This window comes from Sapajus apella, unplaced genomic scaffold (genome assembly GCF_009761245.1).
Source record: "Sapajus apella isolate SASKATOON/1434 unplaced genomic scaffold, GSC_monkey_1.0 scaffold74, whole genome shotgun sequence".
NCBI classification, from domain to species: domain Eukaryota; kingdom Metazoa; phylum Chordata; class Mammalia; order Primates; family Cebidae; genus Sapajus; species Sapajus apella.
The window spans coordinates 5,401,106-5,428,449 of NW_022437014.1; the positions used below are offsets into that span (position 1 = coordinate 5,401,106).

The 27,344-nt window shown below is 39.3% G+C and overlaps 1 pseudogene; it reads right to left on the minus strand.

The window, feature by feature from the left end:
• Positions 1-12,976: 12,976 nt before the first annotated feature.
• On the minus strand, positions 12,977-13,829 carry LOC116532061 (annotated as a pseudogene).
• Positions 13,830-27,344: the final 13,515 nt, after the last annotated feature.

Sequence of the window (27,344 nt, forward strand, 5' to 3'; positions counted from 1 at the left end):
CAGGAGAATCACTTGAATACGGGAGACGGAGGTTGCAGTGAGCCAAGATTGAGCCATTGCACTCCAGCCTGGACAATAAGAGTGAAGCTCTGTCTCAAAATAAATAAATAAATTATATTTTTATATATACATATATATATATATATATATGTACACACACACACACACACACACAATTCCATTATTATGTATTTTAGTGAAGATGAATATGCCTATATAAAAGAAAAAGCTATAAACTGGTGATATTCTATGTGGCAGGGAAATTATGCCAAAATCATATTTATCACATTTATTCAGTGTGTGTATGTTGAGTTATTTTTATATAGTTGGTGACACTGTAAATTAATACGATCCTTTTGAAAAGTAATTTGGCAGTATGTGCCAAGAGCTATAAAAACTTCAAAGTCTTTTTGGTCCCCAAATGCCATATCTGATGATTTATGGTTAAAGTCATGTGTAAGTGGATGGGGCAGTTCAAACTCATGTTATTTGAGGGTCGACTGTTATTTAAATTTAAAACTGGTATGTGTTTTAAATTGGAACAACGGGAGTATGTAAATCTACATTTCCAACTGTAATTTCACTTTTTCAACTGCAAATCTTCTAAATACAAAGCAAGTATTTCCCATGAAAATCTAAAGCCCAAATTGATATATACTATACTAGATTTAATCATATTTTCTTTTTTCTTTCTTTAGAGACAAGGTCATGCTATGTTGCCCAGGCTGGTCTCAAACTCCTAGCCTTGATCCTCCTGCCTCAGCTTCCCAAAGTGCTGGGATTACAAGCATCAGCCACTGTGCCCAGCTGTATACTGGATATCTGAGACTTGGTACAAAAGAAAAGTAAGTAATTTAACATTTTTGTATTGATTTCATGTTGAATATTCCCACCCTGGAATATATCCCTGAAACTAGTTTTACTAGATCAAATGACATGATTATTTTTGTGATTCTGATAATGAAAGGTTTGAATAATTTCCTTTTCTGAAAGAATTCATGCTCGTTACTAATGCTGTGTCAGGCCAGGTACAATGGCTCATGCTTGTAATTACAGAACCTTGGGAGGCTGAGGCGAGAGTATCACTTGAGCCCAGGAGTTCAAGACCAGCCTGGGCAGCATAGTGAAACTCCATCTCTATGAAAATTAAAATTACTCAGGTGTGGTGGTGGGAGAATTACTTGAGCCCAGGAAATTGAGGCTGCTGTGATCCAGCCTGGATGACAGAGTGAGGCCCTGTTTCAAAAAAAAAGAGCAACAAACCAATATCAATATCTATCTATATAGATAGATATTGATATTGCTTTGTCACTCGCTATTTTTTGTTATTGTTTCCTTCTAGTTGTTTTCCAAGTGTTTCTTCTTGGGTAAATTACTTATTCATCTGTATAAAGCTAAGGATTTATTCAAAATGTGAACATTTTTGCAGATGCTTATAATATGAAAAGGAATTTAATAGTAAATTTTTAAATTGTAGACTAAAGACAAAGCAGAACTTTAAAGAGTTAAAGTCAGTTTTATTCAGAAATCTTACTCAGGATTATAACCTGGAAGAGTTTCCTAGAGAATGTCTGTCATACTACCCCAATGTAGCATTTCGGTTCACAGTTTTTATACATGTAGTGAAGATACGGTACAAGAAAATCACAGTAAAACTTGAGTGCAAGAGTTCCTTTGGTTCCAGTTTGCAGGGGCATAATCTTGCAACACCTTGGCAGGCTTTATCTTATGTGTCAGAAAAGGCAAGGACCAAGGTCATTTATCTTTTTTTTTTTGACATGGAGTCTCGCCCTGTTGCCCGGGCTGGAGTGCATTGGCACGATCTCGGCACACTGCAACCTCCACCTCCCGGGTTCAAGTGATTCTCCTGCTTCAGCCTCCTGAGTAGCTGGGATTACAGGTGCCACCACCATGCCCAGCTAATTTTTTGCATCTTTACTAATCTTTAGAGATGGGGTTTTACCATGTTAGCCAGGCTTGCCTTGAACTCCTGACCTCGTGATTTGCCTGCCTCAGCCTCCCAAAGTGTTGGGATTACGTGTGTGAGCCACCGCACCTGGTGGTTATTTAGCTTTTAAGGAGTACTACAGTTTCTCAGGCAAGAGACTGGGGAGCTATGTGCTCTATCCTGTTTATCATCTTTAAGGTATTCTTTGGAGAGCTGCATTTTAACAGAATCAGGGGACTGCAAAATTATACTGGCAAGCAAACATGACTTGTTATGTTTGCCACTCGGTTTCACAAAAGCCAAGATCTAGTGCCCATGGGCATATTTTAGCATTAAATCTCTATTAAGTGTATCTTATAAATATTTATGAGGTAGTATGTTGGAAAGGAGGTAGTGTTATTTATTTTTAATTAAACTAATTTTTGTTAGAAAAGTATTACATTTGCATAATACAAAGATAAGGATAAAAAACTTAAAGTGAAAAATAAAATCTCCCTCCTCTGTTCAACCATCTCCTGCCCAATCCCTAATTCAGTTCCCAGAAATCACCCGTTAAGTTTCTGTTTTCAGTTTAACCATACTTATCTACTTCAAGTTTTATCACATTTACACAAAATCTATTGATTTTCCACTATGAAAGATTAAGAATTTATTATGACCTACCTACCCTTCCACCTCTGGATTTTTTTTCTTATTTATATATTTTTTCTTCTTCTTGTTTCTTATTCTCATCCTCCTCCTCCTCCTCCTTCTTCTTCCTTTTTTTTTTTTTTTTTTTTTTTTTTTTTGAGACAGGGTCTTATTCCATCACCCAGGCTGAAGTTCAGTGGTGCAATCATGGCTCACTGCAGCTTCAAACTCCTGGGCTCAAGTGATCCTTCCACCTCAGCCTCCTAAGCAGATGGGACTACAGGTGCATACTACAACCACACCCAGCTAATTTTTAATTTTTTGTAGAGACAGGTTCTTACTATGTTGCCCAGGCTGGTCTTAAACTTCTGGCCCCAGCAATCCTACTGCCTCAGCCTTCCAAAGTGCTGGGATTACAAGTGTGAGCCACTGTGCATGACCATATATATATAATTTCCTAGTAGGTGCTTTATTCACTTTAAACGATGTATTTAAATGTTTAATTCTTCATTTATCACATTTAATATGGACTGAATAAACCGCAATGAAAGATTACTATCCTTCTATCTACTTCTCTTCCATCTGCCTCTCAATTTTTCTTATATTAATACATATCTGAATAATATTTATGATATTTATATTTCTCCTTTTCCCTTTCTCCATTGAAGCCAGTAACTGGCTCTGAATTCTATCATATCAGGGCAGTATGGAACAGGAAGGAAAGCAGAATTAGTCTATACAGTTTTTCCTGGATTTTCTTTTCTGTAAACCTAAATTCATTGAGGAGTACAGGATTGAAGGGAGGCAGGGTGGTGACTGGGAGATGCAGGAGGTGGGGAGAGGCTTCTCCTCTAGAGATTCCATGAGGGTGGGTTGTGGTGAAAAGGTATGCAGGATTCAAACATTGCTCCATGGTGGATCCAAGGAGGAGGCTCAGAAGGGTCAGACCTGTCTGCTATCTGGGGAAGGAAGGACCCTAGCACAGGGTTCCCAAGCTCAGCTAAGACTCTCATGCCTCAAATAGGGCCCCAAAAGTCCCAAAAGAGCAGAGATTTGCAGCATGGGAAACAATTATTCGTTGAGGCTCTGTTACCTGGGTATTGAGATCACTCATGTTGGGAGGGTCTCCCTTTTCTCTGATGCTTTACTAAATATGTGCCATTGATCAGACCCAGGGAGGGCAGCATAACCCCTAGGAATGTCTGTGATTACCTTTCCTATCAAGCAGGACCTAGGAGGGAGGTCTGGGGAGAAAGAGGGTATTTTCTAGATGGAGAAATTAAGTTGAAGCACAAAAACTAAGGTGGAGAAGCCCTGAGAATCATTGCCCTATCACCCCTCTCTGCTGGCCTTCCTAATATTACGGTGTCCTCCACTCTTCTTTTTCCTTATATTACTAATATAAAAAGACAAAAATGTATGGTCTGACCACGCCATGGATGGCACGGCGACCCTGGTGAACTGCCCGAACACCTCTGGAGGGCCTTCTAGAATTAGGTAACCTGAAATGACTGTAAGAAGGTAGAAAGAGGAAGAAATGATTAGCCCCTGCTGTTCCTACTTAACTTTGAGACATTCTCCATTGTTTCTTATTCTGGCCCCAATTGACAAGACTTGGCCAACCTCTTAAGGTGACACCCTACAACACCCCCCACCAGCTTGGCCAACCTTGTGACTCCACACCCTATAACCCCCTCCCAGCTTGCAGAAAACCGCCAACTGTAACTTCTGTAACTTACCGCGGCCCACTCAAAAACTATAAAACAACTCCTATCCCACTGCCCTCCACTGAGGCCCTATTCGGCCTCAGCCTGCCTGCACCCAGGTGAATAAACAGCCATGTTGCGCACACACACACACACACACACACACACACACTAAGGTGGTATTTCTTGCACACTTGAATTTGTTGAGATTTTACATGTGATTCTTTAATATAATTATTAAATATTCTGTGCTTTGCGTATTGTTACACCTGAAATTGCAAATCAATAAACAGCACTTATGAAAATATTACAAAAGTATTATTCACTGTAAACAAATATTGCGATTGGACTAAGCTAGAAGGAAACTTAATCTTATGCCCTTAAAACTTTGCCTCTGAAATCATTTCTTCATTTGTTTCTGGTTCTACTTAGCTGCCTCCATGATCGCATAACCTGATGCCTTAGATTCCTTCTTTTGCACTGAAGAATTTCCTTGAGTCATGTTTTTTCACATAGGGAGCTTGAATAGTAAATTTTTTTACTTTCTAAATGTGTTTGTTTTGTCCTCATGCTTAATTAATAATAATGCTGAGTTCCAAAAATTTTTTCCTTAGACCTTTGAAGATATTACTTTTTTCCTATATTCTCACCTACTTTTTGTCCACTTGCTCTAACATTGATTAAAGGGTGTGAACTGAAGTCTACTTCTAGGGTATTTCTAGTTCTCCTTGTAACTCCTAACAATTTTTGCTTTGAGTGTTGATGCTATGTTATTTGGTGTATAGATGTTATAACTTCATTGTGATATCTAGTTTAATGCTTTTTTCTTTTCTTTTTTTTGAGATGGAGTTTCCCTCTATTGCCCAGGCTGGAGTGCAGCTCACTGCAACCTCCACCTCCTGGGTTCAAGCAATTCTTGTGCCTCAGCCTCCCAAGTAGCTGGGACTACTGGCCCGCACCACCATTCCTGGCTAATTTTTTGTGTTTTTAGTAGAGACAGGTTTTCACCAAGTTGGCCAGGCTGGTCTCAAACTCCTGACCTCAGGTGATCCGCTCACCTCGACCTCCCAAAGCGCTGGGATTACAGGTGTGAGCCATCGCACTCAGCCTCCAGTTTAATTCTTTTTTCTTTTTTTTGGCCCAGATTCTGTGGTTATTGCAAATCTGGCATTCATTTTTCTCTCAGGCCCTAATTCTCTCTCCAGGAAGTATCTTTTGTGAACTATGCTGATGGTTGCTCCACAGCCCACTCCTGTCTTTGAGTTTTCTGATGCTAAACCTGGAGCTTATCTGAGGCTTTTTTGGAAAGAAACTGGCTTGTCTTTGGTGTTCTGAGATGCAATTTTCTCTCTTTTGATTTTTCTGGAAATTCAAACCTATCTGTGTTTTACTTTCCACATAGTCATCAACATTTCTGATACATTGATAATACTCTAATTGTTTTCCACTGTTATGTGTTTGTACTTTTATAAAGAAACTGTCTTGGTTACTTAATGTGATTTTTAACCCTTAAAAAAGTGGAGATGTATACATTTGTTAACAATGCCATGAAAGCATTTTCTTTCTCTTGAGGAAAAGTGAACTTCTTATCAGAATATCTGGCTGACCCTATAATTTAAATTAAAATAAAATTTTGGAGAAACAGAAATCAATAACTGTCTTGAAGTTTCTGTGGCAGGTATGGAATTAATCATGTGTGTACAGTCTACTGCAGCTTGACCTAGAACTTCTCCTGTGAGAGATTCTTAATAATAAGCTCTGCATCCATAGGAATAAAACTTCGTTTAGTGGCCCATTCATTTATTTCTCCCCTCTCTGGGTCTTCAACATGCATTGCATGTACATACTAAATCATTTAATCATCTTTATGCTTTTCCTTAATATTCATTAAGCAATTAATGCTTGGGTTCTCTTTTTTCCCTATCCTGAAAATGTAAAATACTGGAAAGACCTGTTTGAATAATGTATCCTTAATGGGCATTAAAAAATTTCAGTGTACAATTTAAGATATACTGTTATATAGCTATTATAGAATGCCATAATTCTAAAGGGAATTATAGTAATTTATAGTCAGAATACAGTTTATAATCAAAAATATACCAGTAAGTTCAGAGATTTGAATAAACTAGTTGCATGTAATTTTATTCTCATACTTTCTTTCTTTCTTTTTATTTTTTTTGAGATGGGTTTTTGCCATGTTGCCTAGGCTTGAAGTTCAAGCAATCTACCCGCCTCGGCCTCCCTAAGTGCTGGGGCTACAGGCGTGAGCCAGCCCATCTGGCCTGTTCTCCTACTTTCTATACATTACCAGCCTCAAAACGTTTTACAGCTAGTGGCTAATAATACTTGAAATATCTGCCAACCTAAAATGCAAGTAAAGCTAACATAGGCTGTTATATAGTAGTGATATATTAATGGAGATACAAACCTAGTGCTGAAGCTTTGTCTAAATCAGAGTAATAAGATACTCCTGGATTTCTGAAGCTATTTACCCCCATTCTCTTCACAAAGCAAAAAGGAAAATAACACTGAAAGAAGGTAGCCAGTGATACAAAAGACAACAATACTGTCTATTCTAAACAGATAAAATGTAGTGATTTCACATTTTAAAAGACACCCAAAACAGTTTTCTCCATTGCTTTTGACCAACTCCTTCTCAAGTGAAAGCCCCCTCCTCCTTCGTCTGCTCTTCAGGGTGATACCCAAATTCCAGCTCATGGAAAGCCAGTGGTAATCTGGACTCCACTTCCTCTTAAGCTTTATTTCCTAGTAGGCACTCTCCTGCTGCACGTTTTAACCACATTGAACTTCTTTCTCTCTGCTAATGGACAGGTCAAGTTTCCACTCCCCATACCTTTTTTATTATCTTCCTTCTTCTACTTGAAGAGTCATTCCTCACCCTTGTTGCCTTACACACACTTATTCTTTTTTTAAGACTAAATCCAAATAATATCTTTGTGGGGAAAGCCTTACACAAAGAATCAACACTGACCTTTCCTGTGTTTATGAAATATGTTGTGCCTTTATTACCATTAGATTGTACTGTATTTCAGAGATTAAAGTTGACCTTCTGAACTTGAACACCATGACTTTTACAAAAATCCAATGTTTAAATAAAATTCATATTGATGCAGGATTTTTTACTCCTTAGCTCAGCTAGATATGAGTTATTCTCTCACAACCAAGAAAAATTAGGCATAGGGACATCAAAGAGTGAGTGGAATAGAATTTATTAAGTGAAAAGGAAAGCTCTCAGCAAAAAGAGGGGTCCTGAAAGCAGGGATGCTGGTTGTCTTCCTTTACAGTTGAATACAAGGGCTTCTAGGTCCTCTGATGTAGCTGGGCTCCCTATTTGCATAGGGCACCAATTCCTGGTGGCTCTACCCCATCCTTCCAATGCACGTGCGGGTCCTTAGTCTGAACCACTTCACTTGGTATATTTCCTTACTGTGCATGTGTTAAGGGATGGAATTTTTCACTGCAGGCATGTTTAGGCAACTCACCTGTGCAAGATGACTTGAAGGGTTGGGGGGTTCTCCAGGGACCCTTCCCTATCTGCCTAGGAGAGTTCTCTGCCTCCTGCCTCTATCAGTATTCTCATGTCAATTCCAGCCTGAAATCATTTTTTTCTTCATATGCTAAATATACAAGTAGAAAGTTATATAATCAATTTAACTGTAAACATGTGATGTCATTATGTACATGATCTTAAATTATCCTTTTGGAAGAGAAGACGTTTTCTTTTTTAGTAGAAATGTTAGGTCCTCTGTTTTCATTGTTAACCACATCAGAATCCGTATTACCACTTTTCACTTTGGAAATCTATTGCAGCACAGCAGACTCACCATGTGGTGGCATCCAAATGCCCAGAAACCAACAGCATTTGGCCCAGTATTAGACATGTGTTCAAAAATGAAGGCAGTCAGCTTTCTAGTAGGTAGCAACAGGAAATAAAGAGTCATAAGACAATCATCTTAAAAGGGTGCTAGAAATGTTCTACATTTTGATCTAGGTGGTGATTACATAGCTTGTAATCCCAGTTACTCAGGGGGTTGAGGCATGAGAGTTGCTTGAACACAGGAGGCAAAGGTTGCAGTGAGCTGAGATCATGCCAGCCTGAGTGACAGAAGGAAACTCTGTCTCAAAAAAAAAAAAGGCTGCATCGTATAATTCCTACTCAGTCAGCAGTGAGTGAAAATTACTATTTACTCACATCCTTTCTGCCTCTGGTATTTTGTTTTGAGGTTGTATGTTTTTAATAGTAGTATAATTTCTCAAACTTTGCTTTATGACTCCTAGCCTGTATGTGTTGTTGGGGGGGGGTGTGTGTGTGGGTGGTCATGTTTAGAGATTATTTTTGTCTTGTTTAGTTTTGGTAGTAAATGGCTATTCCAGTTTAAGTCACAAGTACAGTTTGTTTCACAATGATGAAATTAAAAGAGAATATTGCAAATAGCCCAGAAATCTGGTAATCCTGCAACAGGATTTTATTTATATTGTACAATACTTTGCCTGCCAAGTATTAAGAGGGGCCAAAAGTTAAATTCAGAAAACCATGTTTGGGAAACTGCACTAAATACTGTATATAATAGGCAGACATATTTCATTGAGAGTTTTTGCTCATTGTACAGAACTGGGTTATCTAATGCAGCATTAATTATTGTATCAGGTCCAGGGTACACAGTAAATCTGGTAGGTCCCAAACTATTGTTTCTTTCCCCCGTCTTCCTCCTCCTCCTTTTGAAATAGCGTTGACTTTTTCTTCCTTATCAGGTCAGTCTTAAAGTCTCAGGAAAATCTTAGATGTAACATAGTTCAGGCTAAAAATGATTGCACAGCATAAGCTGGTCCAAGGCATTAAACTCTGTCCTTCCATCCAGGTAAAACAAACTAAAACTCCAACCTCTAGGATACCCAGATGTGACATCTTTGGAGCTGTCCTGTATTTAAAAAAAACAATAAGTTACAGAGTGAGGAAGGAATGTAGCAGGTGTGGTAAATCAGGAATGGCTTCTTGGCATAAACTGATGATGTGCTTATTTTTGAAACAAAGAGGTGTTTTATCTTACACATTCAACCCTTTTTGTAAGAGATATTTTGTAATAGTATGAGAACTAGCAATAGTTTTCCATACTATTCCTGACTGTGAGGGTAAGGATCACTTTACTTCATCATGTATATGTACCTAAATGAATAATTTTTACCTTGAGATGATTATTCCTCCAATTTATATGTGAATTTTCTTTTTTTGGATTAAGTCCTGCATAGGGATAGTCATGTAGTTTTTCAGTTTTCACAATTTTTAGAAGATAGGACAATCTTTAAACTTTTTGGGCCAGATTTGGTTTTTTGTTGTTGTTGTTGTCGTTTGTTTTTCTGAAACAGTCTCACTCCATCACCCAGGCTGGAGTGCAGTGGTGCGATCTCGGCTCACTGCAACCTCGGCCTTCTGGGTTCAAGGGATTCTCCTGCCTCTGCCTCCCAAGTAGCTAGGATTACAGGCACCCGCCACCACGCCTGGCTAATTTTTGTGCTTTAGTAGAGATGGGGTTTCACTATGTTGGTCAGGCTGGTCTCAAATTCCTTACCTCAAATGATCCACCTGCTGCGGCCTGCCAAAGTGCTGGGATTACAGGCGTGAGCCACCCCACCTGGCCTTACACCTGGGCTTTTAAATAAGAAACATTTAAAGAAAACAAGTAAGTCTTCACTCAAGACACATGGAGAGACATCCCTAGTTAATGAAGCCTTCTCATACCCTTATGATAAAGTATTCACATCCTATTCTTTCCTAGGAAACTCCAAGGCACTCTTGGTTACAACTTGTGCTGCAACATCTCTCATTTGTGTATTATCTTTTGATTCTTCAATTATTGGCACTCACTGTTCCTGAAATAGGTGTGTGCCATTTAGCCTCTACCTGACTCCCTGATCCCGATTTCTGCCTTCCCGTGACTTCAGCTCTCAGGTGAAATGGATAAACTCAGATGTGAAGTGGGAAATGACTACTGCTTTTAATGATGGAGATGTTAGATTTAAGTGGCTGCTTGGGAAGCATGCATTTGTGCTAGACAAGAAGGTTCTTCAAGGCCGTTACTATCTCAGCCTAGAAATAACATTCTACAGGACACTTAGTTTGTTTCAGGATTGGCTTCACAAGTCTTCTTTCTTATTATTTAAATCTCAACATTAATGGTCCATTGTTTTTTGTCTCTTTTATTATATACTGACACAGAACTAGTCAAAGCTTTGCAAATGTTTTCAGATGATATGAAGCTACATGAAATTTTTCATTCAATTGCTGAGTTTGACTATTAGAATATCACCTATAAGTAGTGAGGCCTAAGACTTAAGCTCTAGACACAAAGAGTAATAATTAGTATATTAATATATATTGTTTGTATTTCCTACAAGATATTAAGTGGTTAATTTATTAGCTTAAGAAAAATACTTCATTGTATTATAATTGTCAAGGAGTATATTTATTAGCTTAAGAAAAATAATTCATTATATTATAATTGTCAAGGAGTGAAAATCTTTGCTAAAAGCCTTGGCAAAGTTATGCTCCATAAATTCTTTTATGCATGAAATGTAAACATACATCAGATCCCAATAGGCATAGGCCTTTTAGGAAGTCGTTAAGTGATCAAGAACAAAAATAATTTATTTATTTACTTGTTTGTTTATTTAGAGATGGGGTCCTGCTCTGTTGCCCAGACTGGAGTGTAGTGGTACAATCATAGCTCACTGCGGCCTTGACCTCCCAGGTTCAAGCAATCCCCCAGCCTCACTGGGGGATTGCTAGTTTCCTAAGAAACTAGGACAGCAGGCACACACCACCATACCTGGCTAAAAAAAAAACTGTAGATATGAGGTCTTACTATGTTACCTAGGCTAGTCTCAAACTCCTGGGCTCAAGTAATTGAGCCTTTCAAAGTGTTGGGATGCCAGGTGTGAGCCACTGCATCTGGCCAAAAGTCATTTAATTTTACAATAGATGTATTAACAAGATTCAATCATGAGTTAATTATTCATCCCTGTTTCAGATGTTATCCTGGTTAAAAAAAAAAAAACACTTTTCTCAGCACATATTGACTTTATTTTGAAGGAAAAGGAGTATAATCAAAGCTTTTAGTCCTGCAAAGAGCAATTTCAGTCAATGAATTTAATAGTGTAAATTATTTTTACTATCGTCTCTGATGATGTATGGAAAAAGGTTAATAGAGCCTCTCTTTTCACATCTGGAACTTAAAAATCAATCCTGGTTAGTGGCATACTTTCTCCGTGCTTAATGATAACTCATAGCAGCTAGGGGTTGGTATTAATCTCTTCCTAATTAGAGAAGCACATGCCACAAATTCTTATTCTGCATGAGAGCAAAGGTGTTTTATCCATTCCTCTGATTCTTCTCACCTTACTCTCTATGAAGCAATCTGTAATGACTTTACTGTTCATCCTACAAAGTACGGGTTGATAGGAGAATTCGATTTTGAGGTGGAGAGCCTGGATTTGAATCCAGCCTCTAACTAGCTGTGTGATCTTAGTCATGTAACTTAATATCTGTGAGCCTTAGATTAGCCTGCATACAGTCATTCTAGTTACCTCACAAGACAGTGGTGATGATTAAAGATGTAATACATGGGAAAAGCATCATGCAAATACCTTTTGAAAAAAACTTTTAATTATTGAAAATTTCTTTTTTTTTTTTTTTTTTTTTTGAGACGGAGTTTCGCTCTTGTTACCCAGGCTGGAGTGCAATGGCGCGATCTCGGCTCACCGCAACCTCCGCCTCCTGGGTTCAGGCAATTCTCCTGCCTCAGCCTCCTGAGTAGCTGGGATTACAGGCACGCGCCACCATGCCCAGCTAATTTTTTGTATTTTTAGTAGAGACGGGGTTTCACCATGTTGACCAGGATGGTCTCGATCTCTTGACCTCGTGATCCACCCGCCTCGGCCTCCCAAAGTGCTGGGATTACAGGCTTGAGCCACCGCGCCCGGCCTAATTATTGAAAATTTCAATTCTTAGATCGAGAGAAAATTATCTTGTACCCTCATGTACCTATCACCCAGCCTCAACAATCATCCATTCACAGCCAATCCTGTTACATCTATATTCCACCCAGTTTCCCTTCCTTCCTCAAAAGGAATATTAAACGAATTCCAGACATCATGTCATTTCCCCCTTTAAATATTTTAGTATGTGATTCTAAAAGGTAGAATCTTTTTTTGGCATAACTATAAAACCATTATCGCCTTTAAAAAATTTAACGAATATCCAGTAAGTGTCTATTCCCCAATTGTTTTGTAAAAAATTTTTTGAAGGAAAATATGTATTGTTTTAATTATTTTTTGTACAGAAAACTCAACAGTGTACATTTTTTTTTTTTTTTTTTTTTTGAGACGGAGTTTTGCTCTTGTTGCCCAGGCTGGAGTGCAATGGCGCGATCTCGGCTCACCGCAACCTCTGCCTCCTGGGTTCAGGCAATTCTCCTGCCTCAGCCTCCTGAGTAGCTGGGATTACAGGTATGCGCCACCATGCCCAGCTGATTTTTTGTATTTTTAGTAGAGACGGGGTTTCACCATGTTGACCAGGATGGTCTCGATCTCTTGACCTCGTGATCCACCCGCCTCGGCCTCCCAAAGTGCTGGGATTACAGGCTTGAGCCACCGCGCCCGGCCCGACAGTGTACATTTAACCCAGTTTAGTGGCAAGTTCTTTAGCCTTTGCCTTTTCGAGTTTGGCAATGCCAGCCACAGACTTGGGACCCAGGACATTGCCTCCCCAGTGACTGCAGATCTCATCATACCTGTTGTAATTGGTCCTGATAGCTTCCACCAGCTTAGCCAAAGTGCCTTTGTCTTTTGAGTTAACCTGTGTGACGGCGACAGTGGTGCAGGTCTTCCTGTGGACTAGACGTCCCAGTCTTGCCTTCCCCTTGTTAATGCAGTAAGGGACTCCCATTGTACGACACAGTACAGGCAAGAAGATAACCAGCTCAATGGAATCCACGTCATGTGCAATCACCACCAGCTGAGCTTTCTTCTCCACCAAGGTGGTGACGGTGTTAACTCCTGCTGGAAGGACAGGTGGTCTCTTAGTGGGGACATCTCCTTTACCAGCAGCTTTCTTCTCAGCCCTGGGCCAACAGCCTCTGCTTCTTCTCTTGCTTTGTCTCTGGTCTATGCTTGTAGGCTGATTTCAAACTCCTGAGCTCAAGCTACTCCAGCTTAAGTAGCTGAGTAGCTGTTTGGCGGTCCAGGGCCTGGGTGAACTGGTTAATTGCAGGAGGCACTTTCAGCCGCTTATAGAGGATGGCTCTCTGCCGCTGCAACCTGATACAGCGGGACCATTTTACAAAGCAGGTGAGGTCTCTTTTGGGCTGGTTGTCCTGTTCAATGCCAAAATTCTTAGGTCTTTTCTCAAACAGGGGATTCACCACTTTCTTGGCCTCCTGCTTCTTCATGACAGCAAGGGCTGGAGCCACCTTCTTCCCCTTGGCCTTCTTTCCTTTCGGCATCTTGGGCGGTGGGAGGAGAGACAAAAATTTTTAAATAATTATTTTATTTTCAGCCTGGGCAACACATGAGACCCAGTTTCTGCAAAAAAAAATTTTCTTTTTAAATTCACCACAGATGAGGCACTGTGGCTCATGCCTATAATCCCAGCACCTTGGGAAGCCAAGGCAGGAAGATCACTTGAGCTCAGGAAATCAGCCTGAGCAATACAGCGAGACATCATCTCTACTAAAAAAATTTTTTTTTTTTTTTTTTTTTTGAGACGGAGTTTTGCTCTTGTTACCCAGGCTGGAGTGCAATGGCGCGATCTCGGCACACCGCAACCTCCGCCTCCTGGGTTCAGGCAATTCTCCTGCCTCAGCCTCCTGAGTAGCTGGGATTACAGGCACGCGCCACCATGCCCAGCTAATTTTTTGTATTTTTAGTAGAGACGGGGTTTCACCGTGTTGACCAGGATGGTCTCGATCTCTTGACCTCGTGATCCACCCGCCTCGGCCTCCCAAAGTGCTGGGATTACAGGCTTGAGCCACCGCGCCCGGCCTAAAAAAATTTTTTTAAAAATTAGCTGAGGGTGGTGGCAGGCACCTATAGTCCCACCTATGCAGGAGGCTGAGGGGGGAGAATTGCTTGAGACCAGGAGATTGAGGCTGCAGTGAGCTGTGATCGTGCCACTGCACTCCAGCCTGGGTGACAGAGCAAGATCCTGTCTCAATAAATAAATGAATAAATAAAAATTATGTGGGCATGGTGGTGTGTTCCTGCAGTCCCAGCTACTCTGGAGGCTGAGGCAGGAGGATCACTTGAGCTATGATTACACCACAGCATTCCAGCCTGGGCAAAAGAGTGAGATACTACCTAAAAAAAAAAAAAAAAGAAAACAATTACTTGGTTTGACTCAGGATTTAAATAAGGTTTACATGTAGCTTTTGGCTGATCTGTCTTTTTAGTCTAATCTATAACTGCACTGTCCAACATTGTAGCCACTAGCCATGTGTAATTATTTAAATTCAAACATTAATTAAAATTAAATCAAATTTAAAATTCCATTTCTCAGTTGCAATAGCCATGTTTCTAGTGCCAAATAGCCACATGGATAGTACAGGTACAGAACATCTCTATCATTACAGAAAGCACTGTATGACAGTGCTGGTCCACAAGTCTCTCCCTTCCTCCATTTTATTCCCTTCAATTTAATTGTCGAAAAGAAAAAAAACAAGTCATTTGTCTTATAGAATTTCCCACATTCTGGATTTTACTGGTTGATTCCTGGGGTGTCATTAAACATGTTCCTCTGCCCTATGCATTTTCTAGAAATGGGTCGTTAGAGTTAAGAGACTAAAAACTTCACCCTTTTTGTGATCTCAAGTTCAAGTATGTGATCTCGAGTGTGTAACTTGGAGTATTAGTTCTCTCATATGTAAAATGGGAATAATAGCATAACTATTTGTTGTAAAAACTAAATGATAGAATTGATAGAAGGGCTTAGCTTTACACATGGATTCAGCATATATTAGTTATCATTTGCATCATTATAATTGTTATTAGGCAGTGATTCCCGAATCCCAGTCCAATTATATTTTCTGGATACATAAAAAATTAAGTTTTCTGGAGACTCTAATTCAGAAGGTTTGTGGCCCCCTAAAATCTTTCTACCAGATGAGGTAGGATGAGTTGCAGCTACTCAGGAGGTTGAGGCAGGAGGATGGCTTGAACCTAGGAGTTCAAAGCCAGCTTGGGCAACACAGAGAGACTCTGCCTCTTAAAAAAAAAAAAAAAAAAAAGAATTCTTAGATGATTCTATGCATTTGTGTATTTGGAAATTGATGGCTTTGTGATGTATAAACTTGACGAGGCTGAACTACAATCCCCAGAAGTCCCTTTCTAGTATATTTCCTATTTGAGTGAATGGCAACAGATCTCTTGCAAGAGTTGGAAGATGAAAGGAAGGCAGCAGATATTTTGTATTATAGTATACACAGACTTTCTTTCAGTTATTCTATCAAATCTAATCTGAGTGCTACCATGAAGGGATTTTGCAATTGTAGTTAAAGTCCCCAATTAGTTGACTTTAAGTTGGTAAAAGGGAGATTATCCAGGGTGGCCCTAATTTAATCAGTTAGAAGGCCTTTAAATTAGGGCTTTTCCCAGGCCAGCTGTGTTTACTAGTGAAGTCTGTCAAATATTTAAAGAAGAACCAATTCTTCACAAATTCTTCTCATTTGTAAAAGAGGAGAAAACACTTCCCAAATTATTCTGTGAAGGCTGATGCCAAAATCAAAGACAGCACAAGAAAAAAACTAAAGACTGATATCTGTTTTGAATATAGATGCCACAATTCTCAATAAAATATTAGCAAACTGGATCCAGCAGCACATAAAAAAGGATTATACACCAAGAACAAGTAAAATTTATCCCAGGAATGCAAGGCTGGTTAACACCTGAAATAAATTGAGGTAATAAACTATATAGTAGAGTAAGGGACAAAAACCACAGGATCATTTCAATAGATGAAGGAAAAGTATTTGGCAATTTTCAACAACTGTTTATAATAAAAGCAATCAATAAACAAGGAATAGAAGGAAACATCCTCAACCTAATAAAAGGCATTTATGAAAAAGCAACAGCTAACATCATACTTAGTGGTAAAAGATTGGATGTTTTCTTCCTAAGATGAGGAACAAGGCAAAAATGTCCACTCACCACTTCCAAGCAACATTTTACTGGAGGTTATATTCAGGGCAATTGGACAAGAACATTAAATAAAAGGCATCTAGATTGAATAGAAAAAAGTAAAAATTGGGCGCAGTGGCTCATGCCTGTAATTCCAGCACTTTGGGAGGGTGAGGTGGGTAAATCACCTGAGTTCAGGAGTTTGAGACCAGTCTGGCCAACATGGCAACACCCCGTCTCTACTAAAAATATAAAAATTAGCTGGGCGTGGTGGCAGGCACCTGTAATCCCAACTACTCGGGAGGCTGAGGCAGGAGAATGGCTTGAACCTGGGAGGCGAAGGTTGCAGTGAGCTGAGATGGCGCCACTGCACTCCAGCCTGGGTGACAGTGAGACTTTGTCTCTAAATAAATAAATAAATAAAAACGATCTCCTTTTGGAGATGACATGCTCTTGTATGTAGAAAGCCCTAAGGGATCCACTAAAATCCTATTAGAACTAATAAAGGAGTTCAACAAGGTTTTAGGTTATGAGATCAGTATACAAATTCAATTATAATTCTGTGTTTGCAGTAAATAATCAAAATGAAATTAAGAAACCAATTGCATTTACATTAACATAAAAAGAATAAAATACTTAGAAATAAAAAGTATAAAGCCTATATTATGAAACCTACAAAACACTATTAAAAGAAATTTTAAAATACCTAAATAAAAAGATGACAATACTCCACAAATCAATCTGCACATTCAGTGCAATCCCCATCAGAATTTTAGCTGCACTCCAGATGAGGTAGCCTGAGTCGCAGCTACTCGGGAAGCTGAGGCAGAATTGCTTGAACCTAGAAGTACAAAGCCAGCTTGGGCAACACAAAGAGAAACTGTCTCTTAAAAAAAATAGCAAAGACCTGGAACCAACCCAAATGCCCATCGACGATAGACTGGATAGGGAAAATGTGGCACATATACACCATGGAATGTTATGCAGCCATCAAAAACGATGAGTTTGGGTCCTTTGTAGGGACATGGATGAACCTGGAAACCATCATTCTCAGCAAACTGACAGAAGAGCAGAAGATCAAACACCGCATGTTCTCACTCATAGGCGGGTGTTGAACAATGAGAACACATGGACACAGGGAGGGGAGCACTACACACTGGGGTCAGTTGGGGGGAAATAGGGGAGGGATGGTGGGGGGTGGGAAGCTGGGGAGAGATAGCAAGGGGAGAAATGCCAGATGTAGGTGATGGGGAGGAAGGCAGCAAATCACACTGCCACGTGTGTTCCTATGCAACAATTTTGCATGTTCTTCACATGTACCCCAAAACCTAAAATGCAATAAAACAAATAAATGGGGAAAAAAAAAAAAAAAAGAGAATCCTGGGCCAGGTGCAGTGGCTCACGCCTGTAATTCCAGTACTTTGGGAGGCTGAGGCGGCCAGATCACCTGAAGTCAGGAGTTCAAGACCAGCCTGACCAACATGGAGAAACCCCATCTTTACTAAAAATATTTTTAAAAATTAGCCAGGTAGGATGGTGCATGCCTGTAATCCCAGCTACTCAGGAGGCTAAGGCAGGATAATTGCTTGAACCTGGGAGGTGGAGGTTGCGGTGAGCCAAGATTGCGACATTGTGCTCCAGCCTGGGTAACAAGAGTGAAACTCCATCTCAAAAAAACAAAAAAAAAGAGAATTCCTGACTGGGTGTGGTGGCTCACTCCTGTAATCCCAGCACTTTGGAAGCCCAAGGCCAGTGGATCACCTGAGGTCAGGAGTTCAAGACTAGGCTGGCCAACATGGTAAAACCCCATCTTTACTAAAAATACAAAAATTAGCTGACCATGGTGGTGTACACCTGTAATCCAAGCTACTCAGGAGGCTGAGGCAGGAGAATTGCTTGAGCCTGGGAGGTGGAGGTTGCAATGAGCCAAGATTGCACCATTATACTCCAGCCTGGGTGACAAGAGTGAGACTCCATCTCAAAAAAAAAAAAAAAAAAAAAAAGAATTCCAGCTGCCTATGTTACAGATATCAACAAGCTAGTCCTAAAACTTATGTAAAAATGCAAGGGACCCAGAATAATCAAAACAATCTTTAAAAAGAACACAGTTGGAGAACTTACACTTCCTAATTTCAAAACTTACTACAAAGCTATATAATATGGTGTGGTGCTGACATAAGATAGAACTATACATCAATGGAATATAATTCAGAGTCCAGAAATAAACCCTCTTACATTTATGGTCAATAATGATGCTAAGATAATTAACGAAGGAAAGAATACTCTTTCCAACACATGTGATTGAGACAACTGGATATTCACATATAAAAGAATGAAGTTAAACCTTCAACATCACACTGAGCACAAAAATTATTTCAAAGGGAATTATGGATCGAAATATAAGAGCTAAACCTATAAAACACATAGAAGAAAACATAGGGGCCGGGCGCGGTGGCTCAAGCCTGTAATCCCAGCACTTTGGGAGGCCGAGGCGGGTAGATCACGAGGTCAAGAGATCGAGACCATCCTGGTCAACATGGTGAAACCCCGTCTCTATTAAAAATACAAAAAATTAGCTGGGCATGGTGGTGCGTGCCTGTAATCCCAGCTACTCAGGAAGCTGAGGCAGGAGAATTGCCTGAACCCAGGAGGCGGAGGTTGCGGTGAGCCGAGATCGCGCCATTGCACTCCAGCCTGGGTAACATGCGTGAAACTCCGTCTCAAAAAAAAAAAAAAAAAAATCACATTGAATATTAGTGTCATAGAAGAAAACATAGGAATAAATTTTCTTGATCTAAATTAGAGAATGGTTTGTTAAATATGACACTAACAACCAAAGTGACAAAAGAAAAATGTATCTGTATAAATTGGACTTCACCAGAATTTAAAACTTTTGTGCTTCAAAGAATATCATCCAGACATTGAAAAGACCACCTACTAAATGGGATAAAATATTTGCAAATTACATAGTTGATAAGGGACTTGTATTTAAAATATATAAATAACTCTTCCAGTTCAACAGTAAAAAGACAACCCCATTTACAAAATGAACAAAGGATTTGAGTAGACATTTTCCAAAAAAGATATATGAATAGCCAGTTAGCACATAAAAAGGTGTTCAACATCATTAGTCATTAGGGAAATGCAAATCAAAACCAAAATGAGACACCATTTTACATCCATTAAGATGGCTAAAAAGATTTTTTAAAATATACAATAACAAGTCAGGCACAGTGGCTTATGCCTGTAAGCCCAGCACTTAGGGAGGCTAAGGTGGGCAGATCACTTGAGGTCAGGAGTTTCAGACCAGCCTAGCCAACATGGTGAAACCCAGTTTCTACTAAAAATACAAAAAAATGAGCTAGACATGGTGGCACGCGCTTGTTATTCCAGTTACTAGGGAAGCTGAGGCAGAAGAATCACTTGAACCCAGGAAATGGAGGTTGCAGTGAGCTAAGAACTGCGTTCCAGCCTGGGCAACAGATGAAGACTCCATCTCAAAAATAAAATAAACAATAGCAAGTGTTGATGAAGATATGGAGAAATTGGAATCCTTATTGGTTGCTGGTGGGAATGTAAAATAGTGTCACTGTTTTGGAAAATAGGTTGGCACTTCCTCAAAAATTAAACATAGCGTTGCCATATGACCCAGCAATTCCACTCCTAGGTATACACCCAAGAGACATGAAAATATATGTCCACACAATAACTTTTACACAAAAGTTCAAAGCAGCATTATTCATAATAGTCCAGAAGTGAAAACAACTCAAATCTCTCAAATGATGAATGAATATCATTTTAAATGTGATTTTTTTTTTTTTTTTTTTTTGAGAAAGAGTCTCACTCCATCACCAGGCACCAGATTTTTTTTTTTTTTTTTTAGCCTCGCTGTCTTGCCCAGCCTGGAGTACAGCGGTGCAACCTCAGCGGCCCACTGCAACCTCTGCCTCCCTGGTTCAAGTGATTCTCCTTTCTCAGCCTCCTGAGTAGCTGGGACTACAGGTGCGTGCCACCACGCCCGGCTAACTTTTTGTATTTTTAGCAGAGATGGGGTTTCACTGTGTTAGCCAGGATGGTCTCGATCTTCTGACCTGGTGATCTGCCTGTCTCAGCCTCCTAAAGTGCTGGGATTACAGGTGTGAGCCACCTCGCCCGGCCTTAAATGTGATATATTTACACAATAGAATATTCAACAATGAAAAGGAATGAAGTACTGATAGACAGTACATTGTAGATGAACTTTGAAAAACGTTTTGCTAAGTAAAAGACCACATATTCTATGAGTCCATTTATATGAGTTGTCCAGACAGGCAAATCTACAGAGACAGAAAGTAGTTGACTATGACTGGGGGTGTGAGGGTTGGAGGATGTTGATAGGAAACGGGGAGTATATGCTAATGGATACAGGATTTTTTCCTGGGATGATGAAAATGTTCTAAAATTGATTGTCATGATGGTTGCACAACTTTTGTAATATTCTGTCATCAACTGAATACTTTAAATAGGTGCATTGTATGGTATATGAATTATATCCCAATAAAGCTATTATCTAAAAAGCAGAGAGAGAAGGGTTACATCTCCCCTGAGCTCAAGAGACTTCAAACAGCAGCTGGACTTGCAGTTGCACTCCCTTCCTCCTGGATCTTCCTTCCTGACTGCCTGTGGACAACAGGCTTTAGTCCTTTCCCGTAGCGTTCCAGCCTGTTCATGATCTTCCTTTGCTGACTCCCTGCTCTGTGGATTTCAGGCTTGCTTAGCCAGCCCCATCACTGTGTAAGCCAATTCCTTGTAACAAACAAACTTGTTCTGTTGTACTGGTTGAAACCTGTTATGGAAACCAGTGGTCAAGAGTTGATCTAAATATTTATCTCAAGAACTTGGGGTAGGTATCTAGTTGAGGATTTAGGGACCATGGATTCTGCCAAATATCAAATCACCATTCACTTTTAGAATGATTGTTGATGAGGCTTTGGTCAGAGGGAATAGCAGTAGTTGGGATTGGAAGAGCACCCTCCAGTGAAATCGTATTGATTCTTTCCTCCTCCAAGGTGAAGAGCTCTCTCTCTTCTTGACCATGAGCTTAATTGTTAAGCTCAATGGGTAAAGTAAACAAAAAGCTGTAGTATTATTGGGGGCCAGAGAACCTTTTTTGCCTAACTTGATGTTTCCCCTGCTCTGGAGAATCATGCATTATTTTAACACCCTTGGTTATATGTATGCTCTCACTCCTCTCAAACACCGTAATTGATTAATGAGTTTGGAGAAGATAACGGCCAGGCATAGCCTAGCCACATTCTCTTTCTTTCTCTGGGAATTGAACTTTCTGCAGGGAGCCCACACTTCCCTTTGCTCTACCATTCCATAAATTTTACTTATACAGTAAGTCCTCATGTAATGTTGTTAAGTTCTTGGAAACTGACTTTAAGTGAAATGAAACATAATGAAACCAGTTTTACCATGGCTAACTGATATAACAAGAGTTAAGTTTCTATGGCATATTTCTATCATAAAAACATCACCAAACTTCCAAATAAAGACCTAAAACACTTCTAACATTAAACATTAAAATAAATGCGAGTTAGGGTTGGGCGCAGTGGCTCACACCTGTAATCCCAGCACTTTGGAAGGCCAAGGTGGGCAGATCACAAGATCAGGAGTTTGAGACCAGCCTGACCAACATGGTGAAACCCCGTCTCTACTAGTTACAAGAAATTAGTTGGGCATGGTGGCCCGCAGCTATAATCCCAGCTACTCGGGAGGCTGAGGCAGGAGAATCGCTTGAATCCAGGAGGCGGAGGTTGCAGTGAGCCAAGATCACGCCATTGTACTCCAGCCTGGGCAACAGGGCAAGACTCTGGCTCAAAATAAGTAAATAAATAAAATAAAATGTGAGCTTACCACATATTAAGAAAGATTAATAAAGATAAGCAGGGTAATTATTTACCTAATTTTTGATGAATCAGTGAGTGAGGGCAGTATTGAGATTATAGGCATGAGACACTGCATCCAGCCTATACTTTATCTCATACTTTATCATTTGATTCAGAATTTGAAAGGGATGGTAGTTATTGGCCCCCTCAGAGACCTCAGCATGAGACAGTAGAAGAAGCAATTTACAAAAAAGTTTTGGACGTGCACAATAGTAATGCCTAAAGTAATAATAAAATTCTTAGACTTTTTAAAGAGTCAGAAGGGATCCTGGAGATAATCTAGCAGCTAGATTCTAACCCATAGAGATTAAGTAATGTGTCAAAGCTACCCAGCCTTCTAGTGACACATCAGAACTACAATCCAAATTTTCTTTTAACCCACTGCACTGTCCACCATGCCCTGCTGCTTCCTTAATATGCTGAGACTTTTAAAAATATCAAATTATGCAATTTTTTTCTCATTTTATCTGTTTCCCTAAGGATCAGACTTTTGTCATTGCTATAAACAAAGAAATAAATGCACTTCAGGTTAAATAATTTTCCCATGGCAATATGGCTTATCAGAGGTAGCTCTGGAAGTGAAACATAGTACTCTAATTTTAGTTCAAGGCTGTACTTATTTATTTTTTCTGTCAAAATGCCAAACTGAAATAAATAGAAGAGTGGGACACCATGGAAGTAGAGTTACTGTGGCAGAGGCTGTGGTTTATGTATTAATTCAGCCAACAATCTCTGGTTCCTTTTCTGGCATGATGTCACAGTATGTTGTGAGATTAAAATTTCCTCCAAAAGAATTGAAGGAAATAAATAGAATGGGGTGTCACTACTAACTCCTAAGGCCTGTGATCTTAATTAACTCTGATGTTGACTACCTCCCCAGATCTGTAAGGTCCAAAGGTAAACTTTCAGACAGTAAAATGAAAGTTTAAGTAAAATTCTAGAAGCAGTTATCTTACACATTATTCATTAGAGTAATAGAATTTAGCACTTGTATTTATAGGTTTCTTTAAATAACTATTCCTTAGTTTTATTGGTGGAAATGCAGTAATGTGAAAGATACACATTAGGCTGCAATTAGGACAGCATAGAGAATTACTTTACGAACCTGTAATCTGTTAATGAAGCCATTACTCTGAGTTTCTACAAAATCTACAACTGAATTTGATTTGATTTCTAACCAAACATCTTTAATCTTACTTGCTTTCCATGCTGAGAATTAAATCATTCATTCGTTCACAAAATAGTTTTTAAGCTACTGCAAATCAGGTACTGTTTCAGGCATTGGGAATAGCGTGATAAGTAGAACAAAGTTTCTGACCTCACTGAACAGAAGGTAGTACAAAATAATAAGCATAATAGAACCCCTTAGTTGCTGCTATTACAAATAGGCACACCTCCTGTTTAATAAAGTTATTACACTTGTGTCCTTAAAAAAGAAAATACTGTGGTCAAATACATTTGGGAAATTATGCAACTATAGTCCCTTTTTAATGTTTCAGAATATACATTAGCTTATTAAAGACCTTACAGTATTACACAGTAAAGAAATCTGTTTGACTTATTTGACTACTTAAATTTCATTTTTCTCTTTTGGAATAGTGCTTCTTAACATCTTGTGAATGAATGTTTCAAGAAGTCATTTTTAGAAAATACTAAGCTGCAGGAACTCATTATTATATATGAGATAAGGAGCTAATATCCAAAATATACAAGGACCCCAGACTATTCAATAACAAGAAAACAAGTAACCCTATTAAAAATGGGCAAAGGACTTGAATAGCTATTTCTCAGTAGAAGACATGCAAATGGCCAATAGATAGATGAAAAGATGTTTGACATATCTAATTATCAGAGCAATGCAAATTAAAACCATAATGAGATGTCACCTCACACCTGTTAGATTATACATTATTGAAAAGTTGAAAGACAGCAAGTGTTGGTGAGGACGTGGAGTAAAAGGAACCTTGTACACTGTTGCTGGGAATGTAAATTACTACAGCCATTTTGGAAAACACTATAGAGGTTCCTCAAAAAACTAAAAATAATTACCATAAAATCCAGCAATCTCACTAAAGGGTGTGTGCACAAGGGGAATGAAATCAGTATACTGAAAGAATGTCTCTACTCCCATGTCCATTGTGGCAGTATTCATATTAGCCAAGATATAGAAATAACCTAAATGTTCATTAATGGGTCTTTTAAATGTGATGTATATACACAATGGAATACTACTCAGCCTTTAAAACAATAGGGAATTCTATAATTTGTGACAACAAGGATGAACCTAGTGGATATTATGTTAAGTGGAATAAGCTAGGCACGGTGTATGATCCACTTAAAAAAGTCTAAATCTAAATCTAACAAATCTAAGCGAAACTTCTAGAAGTAGAGAGTAAAACGGTGGTTACCAGAGTCTTGGGGACGGGACAGCGGGTGAACAGGAAAGGAGAGATATTTGTTAATGGGTACAAAGTTACAGATAGATAGGAGGAGTAAGTCCTGGTGTTCTACTGCATGGCAAGGTGAGTATAGCCAATAATAATATATTGTATACTTCAAAAGAGCTGAGAGAGAGGGTTTTTAATGTTCTCACCACAAAGAAACAATAAATATTTGAGGTGGTAGATATGCTAATTACTCTGATGTGATCATTCCACAACTTATACATGTATTGAAATATCACTTTGACACCAGGCACGGTGGCTCATGGCTGTAATCCTGGCACTTTCGGAAGCTGAGACAGGTGGATTGCTTGAGCCCAGGAGATTGAGATCAGCCTGGGCAACATACCAAAACCCCTCTACAAAAAAATACAAAAATTAGCCCGGCATGGTGGGGCATGCCTGTAATCCCAGCTACTCAGGAGGCTGAGGCACGAGAATCACCTGAGCCCAGAAGGTGGAGGCTGCAGTGAGCTGAGATGGTGCTACTGCACTTTAGTCTGGGTGACAGAGTGAGACTCAAAAAATTAAAAAAAAAAAAAGAGTATCACTTTGTGCTCCATAAATAATACAATTATTACTTGTCAATTAAAAACAAAATAAAACTAAAACCAAAAACCAAAAACCAAACCCCGGAATTTTGGAATCAGCCATTTCTCCCAAGAAATCCTGGTTTCTTCTAATGGGAAATGATATTTCAAGACCACAATGTAGTCACTGTTTCTAAGCCTTTTCAGTGAACAGAACTGCATACAATAGGTATAATATCTTATAAATTGTGAACCCAGAAAACCTGAGACAGTTTCAGTTAATTTAGAAAGTGTATTTTGCCAAGGCTGAGGACCTGCACCCATGACACGGCCTCAGGAGTCCTGATGACATGCGCCCAAAGTGGCAGGGGCACAGCTTGCTTTCGTACTTTTTTTTTGAGACTCTCTCTATTGCCCAGGCTGGTGTGCAGTGGTGCCATCTTGGCTCATTGCAACTTCCGCCTCCCAGGTTCAAGTGATTCTCCAGTCTCAGCCTCCCAAATAGCTGGGATTATAGGCACACGCCACCCTGCCCAGCTAATTTTTGTACTTTTAGTAGAGATGGGGTTTCACCATGCTGGCCAGGCTGTTCTTGAGCTCCTGACCTTAAGTGATCCACCCGCCTCGGCCTCCCAAAGTGCTGGGATTACAGGCATGAGCCACCTTCCCTGGCCTGGTTTTGTACATTTTAGGGAGATATGAGACATCAATGTGTGTAAGATGTACATTGGTTCAGTATGGAAAGGTGGGACAGCTTGAGGTGAAAGCAGGGCAACTCAAAGCAGGGAGGAGGCTTCCAGGTCACAGGTAGATAAGATTCAAATGGTTGCATCCTTTTAAGTTTCTGGTTAGCCTCTCCAAATGAGGCAATCAGATATGCATTTATCTCAGGGAGCAGAGGGGTGACTTTGAATAGAATGGGAGGCAGATTTGCTATAAGCTGTTCCCAGCTCCAGTGATTTTGGGGCTCCAAGATTTATTTTCCTTTTCAGAGTTTATACTAACATTTCCATTTTAAATTATAACTACAAGGTTTTTAGTTAACTTCTATATTACATCTATATCTCCTTTCCTCCACACCAAGAACCCTAGTTCTCAAGGTAACAGGGGATAATAGAATTTGAAAATTTCATCACTTTAATTTACTTTTTCCCATGTAAAACCAACAGTCTCACAATAATAATCATAGTTATTTTAGAATAACAACATATTACTACTGACAGTTAATATTAATAATACAATCACCACCAACTGCTGTAAATGGTAAATAATTTTACATATGTTATCCCCATTCTTACCCCAGTTTTAAATTGTATCATAGCTACCCTGTCAGATCATATAACCTTTATATTTTATCATCTGCCTCCATTTTAAATTTCATTTTGTCTTAGTTATACAGGCAACTTCCTCTTTTCATCTTCTCTTAAGGCATTTTGTGTGTGTGTTTCCCTTTTTCCTTCTAGTTTAGTGTTTATCATTACTATATATATATATATATATATATATTTTTTTTTTTTTTTCAGAGATGGGGTTTTACTGTGTTGCCCAGGTTGGCCTCAAACTGCTGGACTCAAGCAGTCCTCCTGGTTCAGCCCCTCGAGTAGCTGGAACCACAGGTGTGCACCACCACACCCAGCTAATTTTTGTATTTTTTCTAGAGACAGGGTCTTGCCATGTTGCCCAGGCTGGTCTGAAACTCCTGGGCTCAAGTGATCCGCCCACTTTGGCCTCCCAGAGTGCTGGAATTACAGGCAAGAGCCATTTCGTCTGGCCACCATTATAGTTTTTTTTTTTTTTCCACATTATAATTTTGATCTGTGTCTTGAGTGTGTCTTTATGATGTACTTTAATTTTTTTGTAGGAATGTTATTCTGCTCTTTATTCTCTTTTTTTCTTTTAGTACATTTGGGATTTGGCCTTAGTATTTTTCTATTGTTTGTTCTTAAGTAAAATTAGTTTTCTTGAATTTCTAA